The 21,530-nt window shown below is 38.8% G+C and overlaps 1 protein-coding gene across 4 annotated transcripts in view; it reads left to right on the top strand.

Annotated features, from left to right (window-relative positions):
• CACNA2D1 (calcium voltage-gated channel auxiliary subunit alpha2delta 1) overlaps positions 1 to 21,530 on the top strand; it is a 506,289-nt gene that overhangs the window by 308,478 nt on the left and 176,281 nt on the right. The gene's annotated exons all lie outside the window — the stretch shown is intronic.

Genomic DNA, 21,530 nt, shown 5'->3' with positions numbered 1-21,530 from the left:
TTGTCCAATATATTAAAATACAACATTATTGTTCCTGCATGGGGAACGGTGTAAATAAAAAAAAAAAAACTGATTGCTGATATTTTAATATTTTTTAAATTCCGGAAATATCTTAGGACTGCCATCATTCTGAAGTGAAAATATAGTCGTATTTTAAAGATTATGTTCGCCCATCTATGTTTGCCCACCTATGTTCTCGCTCAAAATATTGCTGAAAAAAATTGTGTCTTTTTAATTTCATTATGTTTTAAAAGTGAATCACTTAAAGGCTATGTTCACACATGACTATTTTTATGTAAAGTTTGGATGCTGATTGAAATGGAATCAGCGTTCCTTCTTTACTGCAGGGGTGGCATTGCATTGAAGTCAATGCAATGTCGCCCGCTGTGTTCCCACAGCATTATTTCAATGCCGTTCTTTAGAACGGGCATTGAAATAATGTACATGAATTTTATTTCTGGACGCTGTCCACCCAACAGCATCCGGAAATAATAACTGTTCACACAATGTAAAGTGGCCCGGCGGCCGCACTTTACTTTGAGGTGAATGGTTAATTGATTTGCGGGCACATCCGATAATGCCCACAAGTCAATAGTAAAAAGGAAACGTTCAGAGGTATCGGCTGCAGGAACATCCTAAATGCAGCCCAGCTGCCGTCAGTTTAACATAGAAACGGACACTGTTAAAGGTTGTGTTAACATAGCCAAAGTAAGCAACCACATAATTTTTTTATTTTTTTTGCGGTTTGGTGGACTTTTTTTGGACAGCTGTCATTTTGTGACCAAAACCCGTTGGTTATTTCAAAACAGTGGCTATTATTCCACAAAAAACGGCTGTTGTTTTTAAATAACAGCCTTTATTTGGGGGTGCAATGATGGCCATCCAAAAAAAAAAAAAACGGCCATCAAACGGCCACAAAAAGATGTCATATGGTCATTTCCTAAAAGTGCTTTCCATTGTAAGTATAATCCATTCACTATTTGTACTGTATATTTCAATATATTCCTATTGCATTGAAACATTTATTGCTATGGTCATATCATATGTCCTAATGGTCTGCCAGAGGGGTTTCGGCTCTGGCTGGTCTGGCCCACTTATTTAACTCCTTCACATCCACAATTGGTATACATATATACGTTCCTACTACACATGCCCCGTGCAGTAGCAATGTATTTATATGATCCTGCAGTAAAGGGGCTTGTAATGTGTGTGGGACTGCTCCAATGCGAAAAGTCCAGCACACATCAGTGTCACCAACGCCGGAGGTAATGACATGCAGTCATGCAGCTGCCTGTCACTAATCCCTTAAATGCCGCAATGCATAGTGATCGCAGCATTTAAGGGGGTCAACGCCTGTCACTGACTGATTGGGACCTATGGGGGTTTTGATCACTTTCCCTGACAAGTGGAGGAGATCTTCTTTCTCTGTAGCAGCTTCTCTGTAGCACTTTCTCTGTAGCAGCTTCAACCATCAATAACAATTGATCGCTAGGGTTTTCGGAAGCTGGACTTGTGCCTTGCTGTTTTCTATTTGAAAAGTGGTTGTCTTTAAGTAGCCATAGACATTGCAAAAGAAAGTTGTTGTGCGCAAGATATACGGAGTCGACAGCTGTAATAGTGTTGACAATATAAATTCCAATTTAACCTACTAAGAAATTGAATTGTATTTTATATGAAATTCATAGCTATCAAGGGCTAATAAACTTGTAGAAAAATAATTAATAAAACTCTTTTATCTGTCAAGATGTCTAGTTTTGCATTTCCCTAAATTGATAGTCAATTTGTTTTGTAATTGGATTTGCTATATTTCATCTCATGTATCAGCAAAGTTCGCTCACCTCATGTAGAGCAATTAATTATAGACAAATCCACCAGGATGTCATAGCTGTACATGGCAGTAGAGAGTCACCTTTTAACCTAAGCTGAACTTTTATCTCATGATAGAAAGGCAGCTCAGATACTGTCTTCTTTTGTCAGCCAGTACCTAATAGCATACTGTGTTATTGTCCCTTTTATGTAACCACTGGGGCTGCTGTAGCTTACACACTGTTAGCAGTTCCTGCTTTACAGAAAGGTTCTTTTGACAGAATATTCTTACTGAGTTCACTTGTCACTGGTTTAATAGTCATCTACCCTTGAGTAATATCTACTATAATTTGTAGTGTTCCCTTAAAGAACCATACTTATGTAATGTTCAAGCTTGTGACACCCTGACAACATAATTTTACGCCTACTGTGCCCAAAACACTAAAATGTTTAAGATTTTGTCAAAGCTAATTTACTACAAGACTAATATATCTTTTATTCATTTACCACATTTTGGAACTAGCACAATTCATTATTTTGTGTTTTCTGTGTAGTAGAGCTTATCCTTTCCAGCTTATTCCATCATTGTTAGAACCCAGTAGATAGTATTGTTAAAAGCATACTAAAAGTTTAGAATGCTGTCTGTGTTCCCAATAAAGACCTATTTATGAACCTAAGTGATCACATCGCTTAAAGTGTGCCTGTCGTTATAACTTTCAAATCCTAAATCAACAGTAGATGTGATATAAAGCAAGTTTGCAATATAAATTCATTATTTTTGTTGCTATCATGCTGTAAAACAAAGCTGAACTTACCAGAAATCCAGGTCCAATCTCCAGAAGGCCGATTTTCTGACTTGTGCTGGTTGTAAAAAACAGACTAAACACTGGAATTCCGGCCAGTACAGAGAGTCTTGGCTCAATGTGTCCGTCAGTTACATGACTGTATGCTCTCTGTGAGCGCTCAGATGGCCTGGGATACACAGGACTTCCTGTTTTCTTCCTGTTTTGAGAAAAAAAAAACAGGAAGGGCCTTGTTTTCCATGATAACAAGAAAAAATAAAAAAAATTCTCAATATAATTTGCAAACTTGCTTTAAATCACATCTACTGCTGATTTAGATTTTGAAAATGATAACGACAGTGACACTTTAACTAAAATGTAGGTAATATCAAGCATGAAAAGGCTATGTTCACACAATGTCAAAAATAGAGAAAAGGCAGCCGCTTTTGGAATTTTAGAAAACGTCCGTTATTGCCGCAATTTAACTGACTGCAATGCAATACATTAAAGTCAATAGGAAGACGGACGTCCAATGCACATAATGTATTGAATAACAGACGTTATTGCCGCAGACGTCAAAATAATTATGACAATTATTTTTCGGACGTCTTTTGCAAACAGCGAGTGCTTTTTATTAGTTGTTAACACACAGTTTTTCATTTTTAACCATCCCTTCTTTGTTTTTACTATTAAATTCAATGGACTTTTTAATTAAGCCGCACCCAAAGGCCAATTAGTTACCCAAATTTGAATAATGTAGCAGCATCCATCATTGCACTAAGGGAAAGCTAGACCGCTAAATGACGTCCATTATTTTACACTCAAAATGACAGACGCCATTTTAAACGGAGCTAAAGAAAAAACGTTGTGTGAACAAACAAACACACGTTTATGCAAGACACTTGATTTTTATTTGTTTTTTAACCATCCTCAACAAACCACAAAATATCCCAAGATGTACAATTTCTGTCATAGTCACACTCACGTCTACAAAATAATGGCTTGTGGACATGATCCAAATAATGTAAAATAATGTATAAAATAGGTTGAATATGATTGTCAGAATCTCTGTGAAAGACTTTGATAAGGTTGAAAAGCTTGCTAATAGAAAAAACTAATACCCTATGTGACATGTTGAGCAAATTGGGAAATGTAGTTAATATGTGAGTGTTTACTACTTCCTCTATAGTGCATTGAGTTCACTCAGTTACACTTCACTTGTTACAGTAAATAACATCAGTCCTCAAAGCAGATTCTTAAAGGGGTTATCCAGTGCTACAAAGACATGGCCACTCTCTTGTCTCTAGTTCAGATGTGGTTTGCAATTAGCTCCATTTACTTCAATGGAACTGAGTTTGAAACCCCATTCAATCTGGAGACAAGATAAGGGGAAAAGTGGTCATGATTTTGTAGCGCTGGATAACCCCTTTAGGCTGAGTTCACACACAGTATATTTCAGGCAGTATTTGGTCCTCATGTGAGGTCCTCATAGCAACCAAAACCAGGAGTGGATTAAAAACACAGAAAGGCTCTGTTCACACACTGTTGAAATTGAGTGGATGGCCACCATATAATGGTAAATAACTGCCATTATTTTAATACAATGGCCGTTGTTTTAAAATAACAGCAAATATTTGCCATTAAATGACGGCCATCCACTTAATTACAACATTATGTGATCATAGCCTTTCTGTGTTTTCAATCCACTCCTGGTTTTGGTTGCTATGAGGACCTGACATGAGGACCAAATACTGCCTGAAATATACTGTGTGTGAACCCAGCCTTAAAGAGTACCTGCACCAATCTTGTACTTCAAGCACATAGCAAGATATTGCAAAATTTAAAGAGATGAGTTCCCTGTAACTCATATAAATAATTCTCATGTAAGTGAATGAATGAGGAAGAAGTACATATTCTGATTCACCTAGCAAATGTTTATTTTCTGGAAATGTCAGCAGGCTTTTGGGTTTCCCATTTATGTCGTGTGCAGACCCACAGCTATATATAGAATTAGGGAAAACCTGTCTTGTTTTGGCAGACAGCATGACCCAATTATTTCTGTATTGATTAGAAACCAGCTTTTACAAATGGTAATGGAAAGGATATTGCACAGCGTGTGCTGCTATTATTGGCTTTGTTTGGTTTGCACTGAATATTTTATTTCTATACTGTATTATTGGATTTTCCTACATTGCATGTTGCACTGATGTATTTTCTTTTCTCAAGTGGCTACATGAACATGGTCTAAAAATCCTCAGACAGAAAATAATAATAATAGCGAGTGTTCTAGAAATGCTGTATAACTGCATGTTATAAATGGGAAGGGATTTTTTTTTTTAAAGGGAACTCCTGTGAGTAATAGTAGAATTGCTCATAGGGATCAATGCAGGACCTATGTACTGCATTAACTAATGTTTTCTTCACTCGATTGATGATAGTTGATAGCAGTTGGGAGTGGTATTGAGGGGACTTACTTTTTGGGCCCTCTATGTACCCACTTAAAGGGGTACTCCAGCTAGAAGGCAAAAATAAACCTCCTTCAGAAACATATATCATTGCTTATCTGTCTGACCCAGTTCTAAAACTACCAAAACTCCATTTGTTTTGGGGGTTTTCGTTCTGTATTTTGTGGTTGTACTTCCTGGTTCAGAAGCTCAGTACCACAAGTTCTAGAATGCATAGCTTTCCCTCAGCTGTTCCATCACAGTCCTTCACCCTGCCGATTCTCCCCCAAAACATGTTGCAGAACATCTAGGCTGTGTTCACACATTGCAGTTTCATTGTGTTACTGAATTAATTTGCAGTCCTGCATCATGTCATTGTGTTCTTGCCCCCACAGAGCACTGTATTCTCTAGCGCATGGGTCTCAAACTCGCGGCCCTCCAGCTGTTGCAAAACTACAATGCCCATTATGCCTGGGACAGCCAAAGCAAGCTTTGGCTGTCCCAGGCATGATGGGAATTGTAGTTTTGCAACAGCTGGAGGGCCGCGAGTTTGAGACCCCTGCTCTAGCTGTAACGCCAATATTGGAATAAAGAACTTTTTGAGTTTAATTTGTGGTTTTTTTTTCTCTTCTTCTTCTCATCTCCACGCATGTATTATGATCAAGCATCTTTTGTTTTTTAAATTGAGCCCCACATTAAGAACTTTATCCAATATAATCTGACACTGAATATACTGTTTATGCCTCGTTTTATTGTCCAAAAGAAACCAGACCCTTATGCGGTAACCAATAGGCGTATGGCAACTAATCCTGGTAACAGGACATGACTACTGAGGAAGACATGGGATCATTTTCTCAGCCACATACATTTCTCTACATGCAGAAACACTTTCTGAATTGCTTTTTTAATGGTTTCTACCTGCTTAAAACATAAACAAATTTCCACATTGAATCAATGATTAGAGCAGTCTGCATATTGTCTGAAGGAATTCTCACCACAGGATTGGTAAATAGGTAGATAATAGCTCCAGGTGTCACATTTAACACTGCTACACCAGACCTGCCATACTGTGACTGGATAACACCGCCATACCAGACCTGACCAATACTGCCATACTGTGACTGGATAATACTGCCACACCAGACCTGACCAATACCGCCATACTGTGACTGGATAACACCGCCATACCAGACCTGACCAATACTGCCATACTGTGACTGGATAACACTGCCACACCAGACCTGACCAATACTGCCATACTGTGACTGGATAACACTGCCAGACCTGACCAATACCGCCATACTGTGACTGGATAACACTGCCTCACCAGACTTTACCATACCAGCAACCCCCCCCCCCCCCCCTTCCCCTCCTCAAAAAGACACCAGATTTACTGGCAAGTCTGAACAGGAGGTGGGAAACGAAAAAGATAAAAAATAAAAAAAGGTTGGACTTAAGGGTGTAGGTACAAAATAGATGTGACCAGTGATGTATGCACTGTAGAACAAGCACCACACATAGGGAGGCATTTATTAAGTCCGGCGTTTTTTACGCCGGACTTAAAAATGCCCCCGCAGCTCCGGCGGTACGGGGATTTATGTAGAGGCGGACTGCCTGTACATAAATCCTGTGCGCGCCGGTGCGCACCGCCGAAAACCTACGCCAGCTGAGGACTGGAGTAGGTTTTCGGCGTACATTTGGGCGGAACGGATGATAAATCGCGCGGACTCTGAGTCCGCGCCCTCCGTTCCGCCCACTTCCCGCCTACTTTCCGCCCCCTTTCCGCCCCCTGGCGTACTCGGCGGAAAGTGCCGATTTGCGATTATTTTATTCGCAAATCGACCATTTGCGTATAAAATAATACGCAAATCGGCACTTTCCGCCAAAAATCATCCGTCCGCCGGATGATACATGTGGCCCATAGTATCTAAAAGGGTTTATAAGAGGCAGAGACGAGCATGAACATTAGCATCTAAAGGCAATTTGGAACAAGAAATAGGAAACAGCATTAGACTTATGAACACGTGACTTGAGTCAGAGGCTACAGAACAGAGTCGGACAGAACCAAAATAGGGCTGGACTATGTTGACACTCAAGTAAATAATGGGAACATATAGAACAATCCGATAAGCAATAAGAAACAGCTGTATGTAGCCAGAATAGCACAGACAGGTTAGGGTAATCGCTGCCTTGCTGGATTAAAGGATTAGGCAAAAACAAAATGGAAGATACTTTCATAGACCATTAGGATTATAAATCTGTTAGCATGGTATTCCATTCTAAGGCTGTGTTCACACAACATTTTTTCAGCTCCATTTAAAATTATGTCCGTCATTCTGAGTCTAAAATAACAGACGTCATTTGGCAGCCTGGCCTCCCTGGCCTTAGTGTAATAACTGGTGTTGGTACATTATTGTAGTTTGGATTACTAATTGGCCTTTGGGTGCGGCCTAATTTAAAAGTTCATTGAATTTAATAGTAAAAATGGAGAAAGAACGCTGACAAAAGAAAAACTGTGTGTGAACAACTAATAAAAACCGTCCGCTGTTTGCAAAAGACGTCCGAAAATAATGATCATGTTCATTACTTTGACTTCTGCGGTAAAATCCACCGCCCGTCTTCCCATTGACTTCAATGCATTGCCATTGCAGTCAGTTAAATTGTGGAAAATTTTTTTGACATTTAGTGAACATAGCCTAACAAGAATCTTTTAGACTATGTTCCCACAAAACTGCTATTTTTTTAGGTGAAAAAAAAGCCATTGTTTGTTAATGACGGCTTTCAATAATGATTATAATTTACGTTCCGGCATTATAAAATAACAGACATAATTTTACCTTAAAGATGTTGTGGGGACATAACCTTAATGGGAATTCTGTAACCAAAAAGACAGACTATGGCTATGTTGCCATTGCAGGAACATATTGGGGAACATGGCTCACTTGTTGTATAGATGGCTGCTAATAAAGATCATGATCTTTATCAGAGGCTGTTTATTTAATGAGACAGTCGTGTTCCTCTATATGTTCCCAAAGTGGTAATGTAGCATATTAGTATTTTTTAGGGAAGAAATGCTAAAGCTATGTTCACACAACGTCTATCTGCTACGTTTAAAATGACTTCTGTTATTTTATAAACTAAAATAACGGATGTCATTTAGCTGTCTGGCCTTCCCTTAGTGTTGGTAAATTATTCTAGTTTGGAATTACTAATTGGCCTTTGGGTTTGGCTTAATTGAAAAATCCATTGAATTTAATAGTAAAAACGGAGAAAGAACAGTGACAAAAGAAAAATGTTCATTATTTTGACGTCTGCGGTAAAAATGACCGTTATTCAATGCATTGTGTGCATTGGTAGTCTGTCTTCCTATTGACTTCAATGCATTGCCATTGCAGTCAGTTAACTTGCGTCAAAAACAGATTTTTTTTAAAAATATTAAAATTGGACGCCTTTTCCCTATTTTTGATGTTGTGTGAACATAGCCTGACCTATCTTTTAGGTTGACCAGCTTGAAATATATGCATACCTATATGAAAGTCTGTTTTAAGTAATATATGAAGCAAAGAATGATGAATTGGTATGGAAACAATTGAGGCAGTTGTGCTTTTGTTGTGTTGAGTTATACTTTTTTGGGGGTGGGGGGGATATCATACTTTTTGGCTTCTATCCTCGTAGATCAGATGTCCTTGGCTGCAAAATTACTTCCACAAATATACTTAAATCTAATCTAACTTTCTATTTTTCCTGTAAGTAGTATTTTGTCAATATCAAGTGTGGCCTACAGCAAGTATTCAGTTATGTCTTTCTCTTAGCAATAATTTATTATTATGATCCTTTTAGTAGAACAGGTTTATTGCTGTAGAATTATTCTCATTAGAGAAAGCCATTTTGATAATGTAAAAGCAAATGTCGTCTGCATTTTAACTTTTCTTTGTAAAGAACCACAATAGCATAGAATATTATAGGTGGTTTAAAATTGGTATTTAACATATGAGAAGTGGGTTTATATTTGTCTATAATTTTTTGGGGAGCTTGACATTTTTATCCGTGCAGTTTATCGTTTCAAGTATGTTAATTGAAAATTTCCACTGACGACGTCTGTAAATAATTTTTGTATAAACATCACATTTGTGATGTCAGAACCTGACAATTGTAGGGAGATGAATGACAGGTCTTTTCTTCTTTAGAAATAGTCTTTCTCACTAAATTCTAGCATTTTAGTTAGGGGATGAGTATTTATCAAAATATCAACATTTAAAAGGAACCTGTCATCCTGATAATAGTACCTAAGGCAGAAAGAGCTGAGCGGCTTCATGTATAATTTTATGAAAAAAGATTTAGTATAACTTGTAATTATTTTTATTGAAATCTCTGATCTTTTCATGCTAAAGAGTCCAGTCCATTGAGTGACACTCTCCAATGGACTCCTTAACACATAATGCTCAGGGATTTCAATTAACATGTTACCAGTTATACAAAATCTTTTCCCACAAAGATCTATATCAATCTGCTCAGTTCTTCCTGCTCTATAACATGATGGTGATAGATTAGATAAGGTCCCTTTAAACCTTATTGTGTTCTAATAAAGACATTATTTTAAGGTGCCTATACGCCTTCAATAAGAGTTATCCCTCCTGTCCCTCTATACACATGGCTGGTGTGACCAAATATTTATCTGTTCTCCCTTGGGACTGTAAGTGAAGCATAAGCCACAGGCGGACAGATCTGATCCCTCCATGTACAAAAAGATTGGGCATTGAAAATCCAACATACCTGGCCCTACCCTCCAACAACATCATCAGGAGGCCCCCACCTTTTATTATTGGACTAACCCACTGCCATATGCTTGCTATATTAGTCTGGCCACTCGGGCTAAGTTCAAACAACATAAAATTTCTATTAATCAAGGCCATTATAACAACTGCAGTAATTTATAGAAATTTTACGTTGCACTGCAGTCAGAGGGAATCTTGTCCAGAGTGTATACACATAGTATACACTCCGGCCGGGAGTCCTAGTGGCCGCAGTAAAAACTGACATGTCAGTTTTGTGCAAATGCTATTCATTGAATCGCGTCTGCATACCAATGACTGTTCACACAATGAAAAGTGCAGCTACGGCCGCACTCTCCATTGTGTGCAATGGTGAATTGGGATGCGGGGGCACACGGATGCGCCCTCATCCAAATTCAATAGAATTGAAGTTTTGCAGTTACTGCAGTACCGGCTGGGATGATCTTCAGTCACCAGCCTTTCTGTGACATGGTCGGGTGTCTTACAGTGTGTTAACCCTGCCTCAGTGCGCATAGATCACACTTTACCCCATGCATGTGTTAAAAAAAAAATCAAATAATACAGCTTAGGGCTATGTTCACACAAGTAATTTTCAGCTCCATTTAAAAAAGGTTCGTCATTTTGAGTCTAAAATAAGGGATGTCATTTAACAGCCTGAGCGCCCCTTGCAATGACGGCTGTTGGTAGATTATTCTAGTTTGGGGTTACTAATTGGCCTTTGGGTGTGGCTTATATTGAAAAGTCCATTGAGTTTAATAGTAAAAATGGAGAAAGAACGGTGACAAAAGAAAAACTGTGTGAAAAACTATTAAAAATTGTCCGCTGTTTGCAAAAGACGTCCGCAAATAATGGTCATGCTCATTATTTTGACGTCCGCGGTAAAAACGTCCATTACTTTATGCATTGTGTGCATTGGACGTCCGTCTTCCCATTGACTTCAATGCATTGCCATTGCAGTCAGTTAAATCGCAGAAAATATGGCCGCCTTTTCAATATTTTTGACGTTGTGTGAACATAGCCTAGCTGTGGTAAGTATAAGCTTCTTTTCAAACAAATTGAAACTAGAGTGTACAAAGAATACAGTATAGGAAAGCCTGCACTGTTTGTCATGACTAGGGGTACAAGTGGGCATTAAAAACGCATTGGACAATTAGTTTACCTGTACTGCAGTTTCTATAAAAACTGATTTTATTTTGTTCAAATAAAAGCTTATACTTACCACACTGCATTGTTTGGATCTTTCTTTTGAAAAGTTTTGCAACAAAGTTCTGTCGGTCATTTCTTGCTTTCAACAGTAAGTAATGTTAATTTTTAGCCTATGTTCACACAATGTAAAAATAAGTGCAAATAATGGCCATTATTAATAAATTTTACCACCCCTTCCCCTTGCGATGTCACACTTTCTCCTTCATATATATATTGTAACAAGTTAGCTCCTGTGCAATGAACTAAACACATAGATTTACACTAGTTAAAGACAGATGTAGAGGCAGGGTTAGAAAGGCAGGCTTAGAGAGAATTATAGAAGGTTGATTAGCTATCAAGGACAGATGGAGGAATAGTGTGAGGGTCATAGTGTAAGATGTAAAGCTGTAAAAATTGTTTCTGTCATGTCAATTTGTGTGTCAGTACACACTGTCCACAGCTGTTTTCTGTGACATTAATCTAGTGAGGCAGCAGAATAACAATGACAGTTATTCTGCTGCCAGACACAGTTTTACAACAGGCCACCTGAAAAAACATGGCCAGTGATGGACAGATTTAACTTTACCCAGGAGAGCTATAGATATTGGTGGATATTTAACCTTTAAGAGTCACTTGACACAGTGTCCATATTAAAGTTTTCCTATGAACACCTGTAAACAAAAGAGTCTGGTAACCGCTGTAGTGGTGACGAGACAACATAAGACCTGTCACTGTTAGGGGGCTTAACAAGTAATAGATCCGCAGCGGATTTCATGCTGCAAGTTCGGAGTGAAATTTTCTGTGAAACCCTTACTTTCAATCGGAAAAGGATTACATATTCGCAGCGAGTATGTAATCCTATTCAGGATAAGAGTAAGGGATTTCGCTGCAGATTTCACTGCAAACTCGCAGCATGAAATCCGCTGTGGATCTGTAACGTGTGAATTTAGCCTTAAGCTACGTTCACACAACATAAATTTTCACAGCATGCTTAGGCATGGCAGACAACCTCTCTGGGATAGCTGCATGCTCAAGCAAGTATGTTGGCCTCTCTGGGACTTCTAAACTCCAGTAACCTACTTAAGATTCAATGGTCAATATGGCTTTCCAGTAGGATGATACTAGGATAGCCTCTCTGTAGTTGGGCAGTGGTGGAAAGGGATATGGTTGAATATCCTCCCCCTCCACGGGCCACCCCATAAGGGCTCATGGATGCCTTGGCACCTCATCCTCCTCAGGTCATCTCCGAAACACCAGGGATGCCAGGGATTCTCATCCAGGCCAACCAATAATGACACACCACCGTCACGTCACCACCCTGACAACCTGTTTCCATGCTGTGGTTTCACTATCATGCAGGGCCTGAAACACAGAGGCAGAGATGCAGCTCTCTAATGGTGTTTAGCAGGGTTTTCTGCATTTTGTGTGGGTGGGTGGGGTTGTTATGCCACAAGATGGCATGCAGAAACGTTTGAAACAGCCACTTCACCCATAGAAAGCAATGTGACGTTAAAAATCACATGCTTTGCAGTTAAATAACTTGGGTTGTGTATGCGGTTTTCGCTGCAAAAGAGTCACAATAGTTCCTCTAGTGTAACTACTCTAGTTTAGCTTTTTAGTGGAGTTTATTTAAGGTTTGAAGGAGCCAGAATTTTTATTCCAAAATTCATCAAACCTGCAGGACAAACTCTTTCTCTCATCTCTACCTATTACCAAAGAATCATCATGATTATTAGCCAGTGCACATGGCTCTTTCCTCCCTTTATTAAATGAGACTTGTTATACAAAATCTAATACTTAAATCAAGATCGATTTTGCAGCTATATAATAAAAGCTTTTGATATTTTAATGCCAAGAAGAGACTTGACTTGTTCTTCAATGTTAATGATTAGGCTAAATGTATGGTACTTTTTAACCCTGTAACCAGTCCAGAAAGCTTTTTGATGCTTCAGAGTTCCTGTAGATGTTCTGAGCATGTCATTAATCAAAATATTGCAGTCATCTCCTGTAGAATTCTTCTACTGATTATGGCTTTCTGAAGTAGCTGCAGTCATGTTCATGCCAATAGAAGAAAAAAGAAAAACTTTAGAAAGAAAGCTATAATTTAAAGTGTTTAATTCTTTTGATCATTCATCCACTGGGGCCAAATGACCTTTCTAAAGCAATGAATCACTGTCCGGTGCTGTCTAAAGATCAAGTAGAAGCAGTTTGTTGCTAATCAAATTAATGCACCATAGAACTCTTTGAAAATGTTGGCCAACATTCTTAACTCTTGAAAGTGCTCTTGTCTGCATTATCACAGCAGTAATAGTCCTTCAAAAATAATTCTACATGAGAGCTGATTCAAACTGAAAGGGCACAGTGCTTAGTTTAGTGCTTCTGCCCCTTCCCTTTAGCAATAGGTGGGGTCCTCAGCAGGGGGTCTCAGCTTTTTTAAGCTTAGTACTTCTTACGTGAAATATAAAGATGCTAATGATTAGGTATGCAACATTTTATTTATTAGTAGATTCTCGTAAAAGAAAGAATTGTAGATATACTAAGTAAGTATCCTCCAGTGTATAGAACAGGCTTAGGGCTGGAGCCTGCTCTATATATAGCGCCTCCTGGCTGCAATTAGCTGGGAACTGCTGCTAAAAGCCAGCACGGAACGACCCTCTTTGGCGACTATTTAACCATTTATGTGCTGCTGTCAAAACTGACAATGGCATTTAAATGGCCTGAATTGCCTTAAATGATGGTCTGATGGGGGGGATTTGCTCCCCGCAGTGAGGTAGTGGGTATCAGATCAAGAGCGCAGTGATGTCAGTGCTCAGCGATTAAGAGCGTTGTTGCTTTCGGAATGCGTCACGTGTACTCCAGTGGTGTGCTGCATCATGGAATTGCCTGTATTTTTACTTGGATTTGGAGCAAAGATATTCATTTTGCTGGATTTCTGGATCATCTGTTTACTTCAGTGGGTATCAGATCGTCAGGGCAGTCCAAGGCTTCTATGAAGCTGGCCCAGGTGTCTGACATCGCTGATTACTACAGGATGCTCTCAGCAGCCTGTGGCAATCGAGCACAAAATCTTGGGATCAATGCAGTTCATTTATCCCAGTGTTTAATGGTATTGCTCATAGAAGTCCCTTGGAGGACTATAAAAATGTGTAAAAATGATATATATATATATATATATATATATATATATATATATATATATATATATATATTTCACAAAGTAAGAAAATGGTGCAAAACCTGAAAAAAGCAAAATTGGGGATTTTTGGTCATATCACATGCCAGAATTGTTTTTTTAATAAAGTGATCAAAAGTTGCATATAAACAAATATGGTACCAATAAATACTATAGATTATACAGAAAAAAATGAGCCCTCACACAGCCCTACAGACCGAAAGTTAAAATTGTTATAAGGATTACAAAATAACTTTTATCATTTTATATTATTATTATTATTATTATTATTATTTTAAGTTTTAATTTTGTAAACTTAGTAAAGCAAAATAAAAATTATACAACTTGGCTATCACTGTAGTTGTACTGACCTGAGAAACATAGAAAACATGTCAATTAGAGATGATTGAATTCACAGTAATAACAAAGTGAAGAGCTTTAATCTCTCTACAATCCAATCATCAGCCTGCTGCCATTTAACTCACTGCCGTTTCGTGTGGCTCCTCCGCGGGTGTTGGTAATAGCTAGATCTAGTCCTGGAAAACTAGGAGAAGTTTGTCTGGATGAGATAAAGCTTTTTCCAGCACTCGGGGTGGAGCGGCAGTGAGTTATAATGTAATGAATTACTGTACATTTGCTTATCTCTAATTGCATTTTTACTACATGACAAACCATCAAACAGCATAATCAACATTTGCTTGGTCCTTAAAAGGTTAAAATGTATAAAGGGGTTATCCAGTGTTACAAAAACATGGCCACTTTCCCCCCTCTCTTGTCTCCAGTTCAGGTGGGGTTTGCAGTTAAAGTGACACTGTCGCCCCCTTTTTGCATTATGACTTTTCTACACAGGTGTAAAAGGTAAATTTAGCAGTTTTCATACCTTCAGCCCCGCCCACAGTGCCACCGTTGGCCCCATCCCTCCGTGATGTCCTATGCATATAGGCCCCGCCCCCTCGTCGACCATTGGGACAGGCTGGCCTAAAGGTCTAGGCCCCACCCCTCTAGGTCGGCCCATACTAATTGACGGCGAGGGGGGCAGGGCCTATGGTGGCACTGTTGCTGGTAAGCCCCACCCACTTAGCAAATCTGCAGTTGATAAAAGATCACTTTTTACTTGAACAAGCAACATGACGTTTGATAAAAAAAATAAGATATGAAAACTGCTAAATTTACCCATTACACCTGTGTAGAGAAGTTAGAATGCAAAAGGGGGTCACTTAAAGTGTCACTTTAAGCTCCATTTACTTCAACTGAGTTTGAAACCACACCCAATCTGGAGACAAGAGAGGGGAAAAAGTGGCCATGTTTTTGTAGCGCTGGATAACCCCTTTAAGAGTTACTCAACATGGTGTTAGATACCACATGTTTATATTGTTGTGTTAATTTCACAACTTAGGGTGCGTTTACACAGAAACATTTATCTGACAGATTTTGGAAGCCAAAGCCAGGAATGGATTTAAAAAGAGGTTAGATCCCAGTCTTTCCTTTATGACCTGATTCCTGTGTATAGTTTGCTCCTGGTTTTGGCTTCAAAGATCTGTCAGATAAATCTGTCTGTGTAAACACACCATTAGAAGTGACATTTTCATTGTGATAGAATTACTAAGTAATAATTGCTTGATTAGCTTGCCGAGAAGAAATTCTCATGAAGGCAGTTAGACTCTCTTTCAATACACATGTAAGGTTAGGCTGGGTTCACACTACATTTTTGTTGTCCATTTAGTGTGTCTGCTTTATGGGGGGAAAAAACAGGCAAAAATAAATGCAATTGTGTGCATCAATGTAAATCTGTTTTTCTATTGATTTCCATTATTAGGCTATGTTCACACATTGTATGAGACCGGCCGTTCCGTGACCGTGATTGGCCAGTCTCAGAAAAGATCATCCCGGCCAGTACTGCAGTATCGGCTGGATGATCTTTAGCGCCGCAGAGTTCTGATGCGGGCGCATTTGTTGTGCGCCGCATCAGAACTCCCCACTGCACACTATGGAGCGTGTGGCCGGAGCCGTTCGCTCCATATTGTGCACTGACAGGGTTTTCCGCGGCCACTTTTCAATGAATAGCGGTCGCAGAATCTGTTTGATCAACATGTCACAGTTAAACTCACAATTTTGAAGTATCAACCGATAAGTGCTTTTTTCTAGATTGCCATGGATTACAATATACTTGCTATAACTGTAACATTATCCACCTATACCTCAGCCACATACAGTATATCTCTGATATTTCTGCATGATTTTAAATACATTTACTTTGGAACAGTACTTTCCGCTGTATAAAGGGTAATTATATTTTGCAGCCATCAGGATTACATAGATTAGATCTGGAGTGCCTATAGTCCCCTATCTCATTAATTGATACTTTACATGGAGATTAAATTAGATTCCAGGGACTGAACCCAGAACATATTCCACATGCTCTTATATTTGCATATATTTTCAGATCTTAAATTAAAGTCCTATTGTTGAGAAGTTAATTCCTGCTGTTCTTTTCAAGACAATATGTTGTATCCCCATAGATCCTTTTATAATAATTTAAGGTAGTAAGTAAGTAGGTTTTATGTTATTATCTTTGACTATAGCATTCAGTTTTTTTTTTTGTTTTTTTTCTTATATTTCAACGTCTAAAAGAAAACTTGCGACCAGTTTTAGCCCCTTATTATTGCAATGATTTAAGGTGACGTTTGCAATATTGTATTTTTCTAAAAACATTAGGGCCCATTTTTTTGTGGGAAGGATTCTATTTTTAACAAAATATATGGAGTTTTTATTCTTCTGGAATTCACTGTTTGATATAAATGACGTGTTAACCTTATTTTGTATTTATTAATATTTATATTTATTGAGTTAGTATATTTTTGACTGTGTGTAAACATAACCTGAATATGATAATTAGAGATGAGCGAATCGGGTTCGGGTTCGAGTCCATCCGAACCCGAACTTTCGGCATTTGATTAGTGGGGGCTGCTGAACTTGGATAAAGCTCTAAGGTTGTCTGTAAAACATGGATACAGCCAATGACTATATCCATGATTTCCACATAGCCTTAGGGCTTTCTCCAACTTCAGCAGCCACCACTAATCAAATGCCGAAAGTCCGGGTTCGGATGGACTCGAGCATGCTTGAGGTTCGCTTATCTCTAATGATAATAGAAATAAAATGAAAAAAATTAATAAAAAAAAAAAAAAAAAAAAATATATATATATATATATATATATATATATATATATATGTGTGTATATATATATATATATATATATATATATATATATATATATACTGTATACACACTTTTTTCATTCGCTTTGCATCGCCATATTCTGATACCATCTATGGTACTATGTTATATATTATGTTATTATATATTTTTATTGGGCATTAAGTATTTTTGGTTTTATGTGATTTATTATTAGATAAATAACATAAGATTTTAATTAGACTTTTAAGCACATAGGCTATGTTCACACAACGTTTTTTTTCATCTCCGTTTAAAACGGACGTTATATAGCAGCCTGGCCTCCCCGTAGTGCAATGACAGGTGTTTGCACATTATTCTGGTTTGGGGTTACTAATTGTCCTTTGGATGCGGCCTAATTGAAAAGTCCATTGAATTTAATAGTAAAAACGGAGAAAGAACAGTGACAAAAGAAAAACTGTGTGCGAACAACTAATACAAAACAGCTGCTGTTTGCAAAAGACACCCGAAAATAATAATCATGTTCATTAGTTTGACGTCCACGGCAAAAATCTCAGTTTTTCAGTACACTGTGTGCATAGGACGTCCGCCTTTTCTTTGACTTCAATGCATTACCATTGCAGTCAGTTAAATCGCTGCAAAAGCAGACGTTTTTTTGAAATATGAAAATCGGACGCCTTTTCATTAATTTTGACGTTGTGTGAACATAGCCATAAGGTGGAATTTATCATTTTAAATTTGCCTTTTAACGTAGAAAATTAGTACATTTTTGTGCAATTGCTTGATTACGCAAAACACTTAGAAGTTTACACTGCTCACATCTGCCACATTTAACAACTGGGACTTTTTTTTTAAAGTCGCAAAAAAGGTGCAAAGCCACTCCAGTCCAGACCACACTTACAGAATGACTTCAAATGCATGTCAATTGTGCGAAATGTCCTGTCTTTGCGATTATGATCTGTGTGCCACTTTGATAAATTTGGTGCATAGAAAAAACACTTATACTACCAGAGACATAATATAGACACTAGAGTTCAGCTCGAGCATGCTTGAGCCACATCGATCAGCATTTTAATACGGGTGGCTGAAGAAGTTGGATGCAGCCCTAGGGAGTCCTTGAGCAAATGGATACAGCCTGTGGCACTACAGCACTCCACCGTTCTAGATTTTATGGCAGAGTGTTTAGAAATAAGCCTCTTCTCAGTAATAGACACTTAAAAGCATGACTAGATTTGCCTAAACGAGTTTAAGACTGAGATGAAATTTTTTGGCCTTAATTCTGAGTGATACTTTATATCTGGTCATACTGCTCATTATCTGCCCAATACCATCCTTACAATGAAGCATGGCGGTGGCAGAATAAAACTGAGAATGGTCAGGATTGAGGGAAAGCTTAAGGTTATGTTCACACTGAGCAAATTTGGCAGAATTCCACGGGCCACAGAATCCCGCCTACCTCAGTGTCAAATAGCATGCCTATGGGAGGGCCCGTGAGCCTCTGCTCTCTGCGGCTTTCCGCTCAAATAATTGACATGTCAATTCTTTGAGCGGAGGTGCACAAGCCTCCCCATAGACATGCTGTTTGACACCATGCCAGGCAGGATTCTGCAGCAGACCTCTTCGCCAAATTAGTTCAGTGTGAACATACCCTCATAGAGCAAAGTACAGAGATCAGACTGGACCAAAGTACAATGTTGTAAATGTCCTTGAGAGGCCCAGCTGGAACCCTGCCTTGAAAACAATTAAACATCTCTGGAGAGACCTGAAATTTGCTGTTTATCTACTAACCGAACATCACTTGAGAGCATCTGCAGAGAAGAACGTCAGAAAATCCCCAAACCTAGGTGTGCAAACATTGTCACATTATACCAGTACAAAGGTTCTTCAACAGCATAACGAAATGTAAAAAAAGCAAAAGGGTCTGAAGTTTTTTTGAATGTGTTATACTAGTTATAGTATATATTAGTATATACTAGTTATATGTATTTATTAAAATATATTCTGTACAATAAAAGGTTCATGTAAACAGTTTTTGTAGCCATTACCATTCTGTCATATTTTCTATCCAGTCATTATAATGAAAACTTGGCTAGACCCACAAAGTTCAGAGAATGTCATATTTCTAAAAAAAAAAAAAAAAGAAATGCAGAAGTGAGATGCAGTACATTATACAGCATTGTAAATGAGTTGGACAAATCACATAGATGAGTTAATAGGCTATCAGGATAGTAAAACATCTCTTAGGAAGGCAAGGCATTGTCATAGTTACTTACAGAATTGCATTTGCTCATGGCAAACATGCACTAATGTACCCAGATTATAAAAAATGTACATAAGACCACCATGCATGCATACAAAATTTTGGCCCAAGGGCCTTCACTGGCCCTGATTCTTATATTAAAAGGGTAGTGCGGCGGTAAAGAATTATTGACAGAATAACACACATTACAAAGTTATACAACTTTGTAATGTATGTTATGTCTGTGAATGGCCCTTCCCTGTGTCCCACCACCCCCACCCGTGTACCCGGAAGTGTGGTGCGCTATACATTACCTGTCACGTGCCGACTCGTCTCCGATCTTCAGTCTGCGATGTCGTCTTCGGACGCCCAGACCGAATCCCTCCGAGCGTCCTGAGTGCCGGCCGCCCTCTTCAGCGTCATCGACTGCTCAGCCGCGATTGGCTGAGCATAACTGTGCTTAACCAATCGCGGCTGAGCATCTGATGATGCTGAAGAGGGCGGCCGGCACTCAGGACGCTCGGAGGGATTCGGCCCGGCCGTCCGAAGACTGCATTGCAGACTGAAGATCGGAGACGAGTCGGCACGTGACAGGTATGTATAGCGCACCACACTTCAGGGTACACGGGTGGGGGTGGTGGGACACGGGGAAGGGGGCCATTCACAGACATAACATACATTACACAGTTGTATAACTTTGTAATGTGTGTTATTCTGTCAATTATTCTTTACCGCTGCACTACCCCTTTAAAGATTTTAATAGTGGCACTTCCTGTGTTCTCTCCTTGACAAGTTGTTAATAGAGACAAAATTCACCTAACTACAGGCAGTGGGAAGCAGATTGCAGGAAGGGGAGGCACCTAGTGGAAAAGAATGTAGAGCTGCATTTCTGGGGTAAGCAGTCATTTGTAGTATATAAAATTAAATAAAATAAGTAACAATTATCTCAAGAATCACACAGGATATCAAGGGAAGTTGTTTGAAACAACAGTAAACATTTATGAACTGTAATTGGGCTGCTAAAAATACAACCTAATATTAGGAAAGTTAAGACACCCCCACCCCCTTCAAATTGAGGAGACAGAAAAATCCTGATTAATTCTGAACTGTTTTCAGTCCCAGTTCAGACTAGAAAACATGGAAAGGATTCTCTTGAAGGCTATGTTCACAAGTTGTGTATCTCCGTCTGCTGCGTAGCAACATTGGGCAGTGTTCTGTATGTTCCTGCAGCTAGTGCTGCAATTGAATTGCAGGCAGTGTTAGGTGTGCCAAAAATCAATTAGCCATTCACTACAATGTAAAGTACGTCCGCCGGCCATACTTTACTTTGTTATGAACAGCTATAGTTTCTGGGCGCGGTTTGGTAAACAGCATCCAGAAATAATAGGCATGTTCATTACTTTAACACCCCTTCTAAGGAACAGTCGTTAAAATAATGATGTTGGAACACAGCGGGCTGCATTACATTGAGTTCCTTGTCCCTGTGCAGGTACAGCAGTTTAGTTAGGGGTACTGAATAGCCTTTTTTCTTTTTTTTTTTTTTTAGGGGACAGTGGGAGAAGCTTGGATTTACAAGGGGGGTAGGGAAGGCATAAAGGCCAATGAATGTTCTGGCTGTGAAAGGCTATAGAGTGGGCCACATAGGGACTGTTTCTTTTTCTTCTTTTTTGGGGACTTTTCTATACTGTATATACTGATTTAGATTGCAGGGCTCTGCTTTTCAATATAGGATACAGTAAAAGATTCTGCAGTGTAATTTTTCTGTACTGCAGTCTCATACTTTCTTCCATTTGCCCCCTACCATGTGCTAACATACCTTTGTTTGGTTAGCCAGAAGTAGAGGACAGATAAAAGTCAGTGCGATTGCAGGATCAGACTATATGGAGATGCATACAAACGAGCTGTACAAACAA

Source organism: Dendropsophus ebraccatus, chromosome 1, assembly GCF_027789765.1.
Source record: "Dendropsophus ebraccatus isolate aDenEbr1 chromosome 1, aDenEbr1.pat, whole genome shotgun sequence".
NCBI classification, from domain to species: domain Eukaryota; kingdom Metazoa; phylum Chordata; class Amphibia; order Anura; family Hylidae; genus Dendropsophus; species Dendropsophus ebraccatus.
The sequence above is the reverse complement of the archived record's forward strand: the minus strand, read 5'-3'. Positions and strand labels throughout refer to the sequence as shown.